The sequence below is a fragment of the Trachymyrmex septentrionalis genome, unplaced genomic scaffold (assembly GCF_001594115.1).
Source record: "Trachymyrmex septentrionalis isolate Tsep2-gDNA-1 unplaced genomic scaffold, Tsep1.0 scaffold119, whole genome shotgun sequence".
Taxonomy (NCBI): Eukaryota; Metazoa; Arthropoda; class Insecta; order Hymenoptera; family Formicidae; genus Trachymyrmex; species Trachymyrmex septentrionalis.
In genome coordinates this window covers 176802-185424 of record NW_017304320.1, presented here as the reverse complement: position 1 = coordinate 185424, position 8623 = coordinate 176802, and the positions used below count along the sequence as shown (strand labels likewise).

Below are 8623 nucleotides of genomic sequence, written 5' to 3'. Positions count from 1 at the left end.
TATTATTTTAGAACCATTTCGATGTTATGATGACTTCTGTTCGATGCGGATTATTTTGAATCTAATCATCAGTTTTCACTGTTAGACTGAACAAAAATCACAACGCTTAAATAATCCATATTGAGTATAGTTATCTTAATTAAATCAGAAAACGCTAAAATTATGTATTATCCGACTTATTCTGAGAACGAATGGTTCCGGCGACTAAATACCGGAAATCCGAAAGAAGTAGATCAAGTTTTTCACCCAGTCGCGTGCCTGGGAGGGGATTCTCGGTGTCAATCGATATTCCATTAGTGAAGCGAGCGCTAAATAATAGACGGCTCATTCGTCGTGAGAAAAAGTGGGCTTGTCCGGTTTTTTGCGAGCGAACCGCAATTGTCAGAATCGAAACCCGCGTTGCTAACCAACTAGCCGAGAGCCAGTTCAACCCCGCAAGTTCGGCCGCTCGCGGTTTTTTCACGTTGATACATTTTTTCACCGTAGCTTCGCAACACTCAACAAACTCCCGCGCGGCCGAAAGGAAAGGAGGAAAAAAGAGCGAAAACAAATCCATGGTCGAGCATCCCGACAATTAATGTTTAGGTTTCGAATATATAATAGTTTCCCCCGAGAAAGACGTTAGACCTTATACAATTTTTGTACTTACCTCCCCGTCGATTTTTTTCCCTCTCCTCTCTTCTCTTTTCCCAGAGATTTTCAGAGAAAAACATAGTGATAGCAGCTATAAAGGTGACTATACAAGTTTTGTATGTAGAACGAATGTACATAGTCGAATAAATTGATGCTTATAGTTGAAAAGACTATCTTACAGTTGCAACAGCTATAAAGTAGTTCATTCAACTACATATATATATGGGAACTTATGAAATACTATTTTATTTTATTGAAGTAATTCATTGTCAGTAGATATTCATGTGACATTACTACTTTCGATACAAGTTTGTTAGCCATAGAGTGATACTAATTGTGCTACAGGTAGACGTTCTTCTTCAGGTATATAGAACGAATACAATTTACAAAAAACTGAAGAAGGAAATATAGTTGTGGTTATGGAATAGAAGAGAAGCTGTGGAATACCATCAAGTAGTACACAGTATTAAATATTTATATCATAGATTGCGAATATACATTTCGTTACCAGTTCAATTATACCATTGAAAGCTACGTTCAAGGTCTCCAAGCTGTAGACTGAAGTTATAAAATCAATATCAATGTACTTCTCAAAATAAACACTAATTACCCCAGTGGTCTAAAAAAAACTTCTAGTTGAAAATGAACGAACCAGCGTATTCTAATCGAAATCAATCAGAATTTTGATAATTATTACTTGGATCTCGACTAGAATTCTAATAGATTTAAGAAGAAAGTTCTGATTTATCTACTTTCCACTTGAATTCCAATTAATGAAATCAAACATTTTTTTATGCGTAAATTATACAAGATATCGTAGTACCACAACTACTAGTTCCACAACTTCCATTACTTATTCCATAACCATCTCCTTTCCTGTACAATAATTCTATCTATAAAACTTGTATAGCTGTTACTTTTATATTGCTACCAGTATGTCTTTTTCTCTGAGTGCATCTCCATAATTCATTTGTCTAACTAGCTGTGTATTCTCCTCACATGTAGACGGCCTCGGAAAAATAGTGAGACCGCCGACGAGAAGCGAATTGTATGTGTAGTACGATCTGACAAAAGTGAGAATAGATGGCCTACACTTTTACGCGTCGTGTAACGTTTTTATCTTCTTCTACCTCGACAATCCTTCACGGCCGTAAAGTCACCGTGATTTGTCGACGCCCAGTCGATTTCTGTCCTCTCCCATCCTCTTTTTCTATGACTCTTTTACGGTCATACAAGTAAAACCAGAGTTTCTCTCTCTATTTTCATTCGTAAAATAACGGACACTTTTGAGATATCCCCTTTTAAAGATTGAGATACGTTCGATGGAAAAGAAGATGCGTTTCCAAGAAGAAATGTAATCACGCGTTTAAAGAGCGGAAGAGAGGAAGTTTAAAGATTCTCTTATCGCGTGAATCGTCTGTTATCTTAAATCGTCTTAAATCGTGTGAATCGTGTGAATCGTCTGCTATCTTAAATCGTGATAATGACCCTAAAATAGAGAGAGAGAAAGGGATGGAAAATCCGCCGTGAGTCTTACGCGGGTCTTTCATTGGGTGAAAGGTCGAACCGATCGGTATCACGAGGAACAATTTCACGTGGCTGACGAGTGGACTTCCGCCGTGTGTCGGCACATCCGGCACGCGAACCTGTTGATCTTCTCCGCAAGGAACTCGAATACTCGGTTTGCAGGTAAGTAAGACTCTATCCAAAGCTAAACAGAGCTAATGGTTTCGTCCAGCGGTTCGCGATCGACGAAGAAGACCGTCGTTTCGTCTTGACAGGAAGTATTTGTACCAAGTCATTCCAATAGTTCCTGCGATATTCAAGGACGTGATTGAGTGGGAAATGAAGTGGAAGGCACATAGTTGGATTGCTGTCGTTCCAGCTCGACAAAGATTTATCGAGGTATAATCATCAGCCGTTCCAGGAGTCTAACAATATTCCCCGAGTAAAATAGAACAGCGAGAAATCCCAGTGGATAATGATCGTGTTCTTGTTTGCTGAGAAAATCCAGTTGGGAAAAGGCAGAATTATTAAATAAATTATCAAAATGAAATTTATATCTATTTTCGAGTCTAAAAGATCTGTGTGTTTCTACATTACATTTGCACGATTTATTTAGGGCAAGAATTCTATAAATCTCTTTAAGTTAATTTTTTCTTTGACACTTTGAATTTTTTTAACAGTAATCATAAACGAATAAAATGTAAAATATCTCTGGAAATGTTTTTTAGAATTTTTACACAATTTCTTAGAATTCCTATATAAATTCCATAAATTTTCCGAAACTTCTTAAATTTTTGTATTGAAATACTTCAGAAATACTAAGAAGGTCCTCATCTTTTCCAGAAATATTTATATCTATGTGAATTTTTAAATATTCTATAATTTTTGAAAAAATTTTTTTTAATTTAAAAGAGTGCAAAATAATCGTTTAAACATTTTTATAAATTTAAGATATGAAAAATTCTTAAAAATATAACATGAGAGTTTTTTCAGAGATCTTATAAACGTATTCGCTGATCTCATTTGAATATTTTTATGCAAAATAGGAAAAAAAAGGAAAAAAATAAGGAAAAATTTTGTTCTCTTATTTTCCCGGAGAATATTCAACAGTACCACATTTCTTATTAAAACTCTAACAAATCGAAAGAGTTTTGGCAGCAATCCTAGTAGTCTTCGACACTTCTAAACACTTCACATATATCACGCTCAGAGAACATAATAGTACTAATTGTAAAAATGACAATTACAAGTTACAGAATTGCATAACTAATTATAATTGCAATAATTGTAATATAATCTATTTGTATACATTAATTTTACATATAAAACTTACATGGGTTCCTTCATAATTGTCACAACTGTTTTTCTCTAAGTGGACAATCCTTAAATATTCAGGTGGCTTTGATTCGAAATATAAACTGAAACGACCTATCTTTAGTCGCGGATAATTTAAAGCCGCTTCTTTTCTGTCCTTCAACTAAGCGTGTCCCGACGTATTGCCCTAACCGTGGAAAGAGTCACCCAGATACCGAGATTGCTTCGCGCGATGCCGCGTTTCGCGATTGGTTTCGCGCGAAGTAGTTCAAGGCCGCGTCGACGACGTCAGAAGTGGCGAACCGGAGGAATTTGGATATATGCATTCTGGTGGGCTTAATTGATATCGAAAATGAATTCCCGTTCACCCTGTTGGTCGGCACGTGTGCTAGATATTTGCTACTTTGCTATAACGAATGTGCCATTACGTTTCCAATTAAATCAGCGCCGTACGCGGTCCACCGTATCTCATTGTTCTCGAAGATATCCTTATAAAATCATATTTGGATAAACGATATCAATTAATATTTAAGATACACAAGAAATTTAATTATGTATCTTCCAATTCACGAAAAACATGAATAATTATTAATATTAATAATATTACAATACAAAACGCAACATTGAAATAAAGAAACATGTAACATAAAGATAGAATTTATTAATTTCATTTTTAATGTTTATCAATTTTATTAAAGAAATAATATTAAATGATACAATATATTTTGTTAAAAAATTTAAAGAGTAACTTTTTATTTTTAATAAAATTCCGGGATTAAAATAATATATTGAAATAATAATTAAAATGTATTACATATTTTAATCCCGAAAATATTATTTAATATATTTCTATTACCATATTTAATATTGAATGACACAATAATATTTTATTAAAGAGTTTAAAGAATAACTCTTTATTTTTAATAGAATTTCAAAATTGAAATAATATATTGAAATGATTATTACTTCAATCCTGGAGCTCTACGTATTAAAAATAAAAAGTTGCTCCTTAAACTCTTTAATCTTATATCATTCAATATAATTTTCTGAATAAAATTAAAAAACAAGGTGAAATTAAAAAACAATGTTGAAGAGCTCAAAGTATAATCTCGTTTTCGAAGAAATTTCAGAATTATAAATGATAATGTACTTTAGCAAAAAGAGATATTAAAAGTTGATAGCAGAATGCAGAATACATAATGGGGTTTGAAAAAGAGTTCAAAAACACGTTGATTACGTGGTGCCGCTACTCCCCTCTTAAAAAAAAAAGACCAACATGACGAACCATCAAGTCACCAATACCGCGCCGGTACCGAAACAACATAACCCCCTCGCAACCCCGTCGCTAACAGAACGGCCACCAATCAAGCGTCGCCCTGTCGCGCCTGCTCGGGGGTGATTTCTCGCGAACGCCGGCAGGTGTCGCGGCATCCGATCGCTCCCCCGATTCGCCCTCAACCTTCCACCCTCACCTCACACCCCCTCGACAAGCCGGTGAACTTCAAGCCAACCCCCGGCTGGCGCTCGCTTGCTCGCAACGAGCCAGTCGTGAGCTTCGTGCCGTGGTTGCTGGGGCGATGCACCTGGCGCATCGACCGTCGTGCGCGACTGCAGCAGCAACAGTAACAGCAGCAGCAACGAGTAGTGTCTTGCGCGTCGCACTAACGTGCCTATTATCCGTCATCGTCGTCGTCGTCATTGGCGCCGGACTCGCTGGAACGACGACGCTCGCACGTGAGCACGTCGCCGCGGCCGCGAGATGAGAGACGTGAGTCCCTTCGATCGGTCCACCCTCTTTCTCACCCTCTTTCTATCTCATTCGCTCTCTATTTTTCTCTCTTTCCCATTCGTTCTCTCTCTCTCTCTCTCTCTCTCTCTCGCTCTCTCTTTCCCTGCCTGTGTCTCTATCCGCTTCGAGCTTCCGTGTGTGTCGCCGCAGAGGAACACCACGCAAAGAACTGGCCATCTTTGAAACCTCCCCGAACTGCCTGCTCGCGAACTGCGTACTCGCGATACGCGCTCGTGGCACTACGGAGATGTCGTGTCGATCAGACGTCGAAATGGCACCCCCGCGTAGTCCGTCTCGCTTGGCTCTCTTTCTCCCTCCCCCGCTCTCTCACCCTCTTTCCGTCATTGACGCTCGGCAAATCGAGCGCTAGTCGTGGCGCCCGTTCTCTTCCGGAGAACGTGAGATTACGATATCTCAATTTAGCGAAAATGCGAATTGCTGTCGCGCTTTGCATTTGGTTTCGCGCTTGTTGCCGAGGACGGGGGTCGCGAGCAGCAGGTGTTGCCTTGAAAAATATTGCCTCCTCCTCCCCCCCCCCTAATATAAGCCACTTCGCTTCCTCCTGCCAGCTTACTAGAATAAGATTAGTTCTGACCCTGGAAAAAATATGAAACTGAAGCCGCGAAATATGATATATATTCGCGACGTTGAAGTAACCATAACATCGAAATATTTCGAGAGCAATCTAGCAGAAAGTCAATGAGGCTTGAGGGAGCAATTTTTTTAATGGGAAAGTTGAGAGACCTTTAGAAAAATTGTTGAGATTAAGTTTCTTTCTGATATAGAGTGAGTTACTGTTGGGGTGCCCGATAATAGAAACACACCGGAGTCGGGCTTATGCAGTAATTGGCTTGAGCTAGCATCAGGTGTTACCTTGAAAAATATTGTCATTGGCGATAATCGCCTCTAGAAGCTGTGGGATTATGACACTCCGACTCTAGAAATGTAGAGCTAATCGGAATAAATGTGCAGGGGATGAATGTCACGCTATCCTTTAACGAAGGATTTTCGTAATTGTTTGAGAAAGATAAGCTACTCTTAAAGAACATGATTCTCAAATTTTAATTCTATAAATATCTTAAAAAAAAAAAGAATTAGAAATATAAAAGAAGCGCTGGGTATTTTTATCTTAATAGTATTTGTAGTATTCTATAATATTTCTGGGCAAAAATTGTTAATATTTCTTTCATGAAATTTCTAAAGAAAATTATTATCAAAGTTTAGCTTTATAAATATAGATTCAACATCGGATTCGTACAGTTCTAAAATAAATTCTAACATTTGTCTACGTCAAAATCGAATTTGCTTGTAGAAATATAATTTAATACTGGCCAATGTAATACTAATGGAAAGCGATAAATTACATTTCAATAACGTGCTTTTAATACTCAAAATGAGTAATTCATCATTATATATACCTTCTAATATAAACCAAAAAACAGCACTTATTCAAAAGACATTCTAAGAACATCCTTAGAATATTCAGAGGATACGAGGACGTTCTCTGTAGATCTTTAAGAAATCCCTCAGCGGTTTGTATCAAATTTAATACTAACAGGTAGTAATTAATCATCTAGTTTAAGTATTAAAAGCACTAAGCAATATAATTTTAATACACAAAATAAGTAATTCATCATTATATCTTCTAAGTATAACCCATATAACGTAGCACACATATCTTATTCAAGAGATGTTCTGAAAATGTCCTTAAAACCTTCAAAGAACATAGGAACATCCTCTGGAGATCTTTAGGACATCCTTTGAATGTCTATTTTATATACGAAAATTCTGTAAGAATTGCTTAATAAAATCCTTGAAGAAAAATTCTGATTATTACGATTTAAAAAGTAAACCATACTCACACACAGAATTATTAAGAAATTACGATTAACTCACACATAAAAATATTGTAACGTCACGTGGCCTGTTGTCACCAAACTTTTATCAATCTTAATGCCAAGATTCGAGATTAGCAGACAGTACTTGCCTTGAAAAACATTGCGTCAGCTCTGACGCCACTAATAACCTATTCCAGGAGGCAAGATTATTCTACTCTCCGAAGACGTAATACCAACTCGTGCAATACCCAAGCTTTGCAACTAGTTAAAACAAACACGCACACAAACATACCCACGCAAGAATGTCTAAAGGATGGTGTTGCGATGCCTGAAGACAGTATAAATGCATCGAACACTTTTAATAGTTTTTCGGATACTTTTCTGACATACTTTTTGCTTATTTACGAAGTATCTATTGTTCCCCTTAACGTTCTTCTTCCTTATCGATCTCACCATTCGGTCGATCCTCGGGAAAGCCGTCGACGCGAGTCGACGGTCCGTTAAAAATTTGATAGGGTTAAGGGCGGTTCCTCGGCTCGGCCTCGACCAAGAAGAAGAAGGTAGTGCCTGTGCACAACCCCTCTTCCCCCCTTTGCCGCCCCTGTCTCTTCTCTCTCTCTCTCTCTCTCTCTCTTTCTCGTAACACTTTCCAGCCCTCGACCTCGTGGCCGAAGATCGATCCCTGGTGGTGACGTGCTGCGTGAGCACACCCTCGTGGAAAAAAGCGGTCGCTCGGTCGCGTTAATAACTAATAACGACGACGGCCGCGGCGTATATGCGGAGGCCGACACGCGACGGCACCTTCTTTCGCTTATCCGAGGCGTCACAACGCTTGCTCGTTCGTTCTCCACGAATATATATGAGCACGTGCCACGTAAATGTAAACGAGAAAACAACATAAGATATTAGAGCGCTTCACTGAAAGAGGAACGAAGAGAGATAAAGAAAAATGGAGAGACAGAGAGAGAGAGAGAGAGTGGTCGTCAACATGTGAAAGAATATCGGTGTGAATTTAATATGCGGTGTTTATATAATTCTCACTATGTCGGTGTTAATATTAACGTCGATATATGTATAGTTAATACCATTGATTTTATCCACAACGTGATGATATTAATATGAACACATCAGGGGTTATCCATATGTAAATCCACACTATGTTGCATGTTGATGTGGATAATATGCTGTGCCTAATTCTCATTAGTGTTAATATTAATACCAGCTGTGGATTTATAACCTATGGTGTTTCTATCAATATCATCGTAAAACCATGACATTAAACCGCATCACGTTAGTGTTACTATTAACTTCAACACAGTGAGAATTGTATAGATACCGCATGATTGGTACCACAGGACTTGGTCCTGGAGGCGATCTTCCTCGTTGAAGACAAAAATAGTTTTTCCATTAACGAAAACGTCACGATGCTCAAGTAGTGCTTGACCTACGTGAACGATTAGGGGAAAAAGAGCTTCTAGTCGCTCGGCTAGTCGCACGCCCCGGGGATCGAGAAAAGTTTATTCCACAGTTAATTAGCAAGTGA

General features: G+C 38.1%; 1 protein-coding gene across 1 annotated transcript in view; it reads left to right on the top strand.

The window, feature by feature from the left end:
• The first annotated feature begins 4761 nt into the window (after positions 1-4761).
• LOC108754697 (whirlin) overlaps positions 4762-8623 on the top strand; it is a 112044-nt gene continuing 108182 nt past the window's right edge. Inside the window, exon 1 of the mRNA XM_018497198.1 lies at positions 4762-5221. The gene's annotated coding sequence lies outside the window, so the exon portion shown is untranslated. The remainder of the gene's footprint in view (positions 5222-8623) is intronic.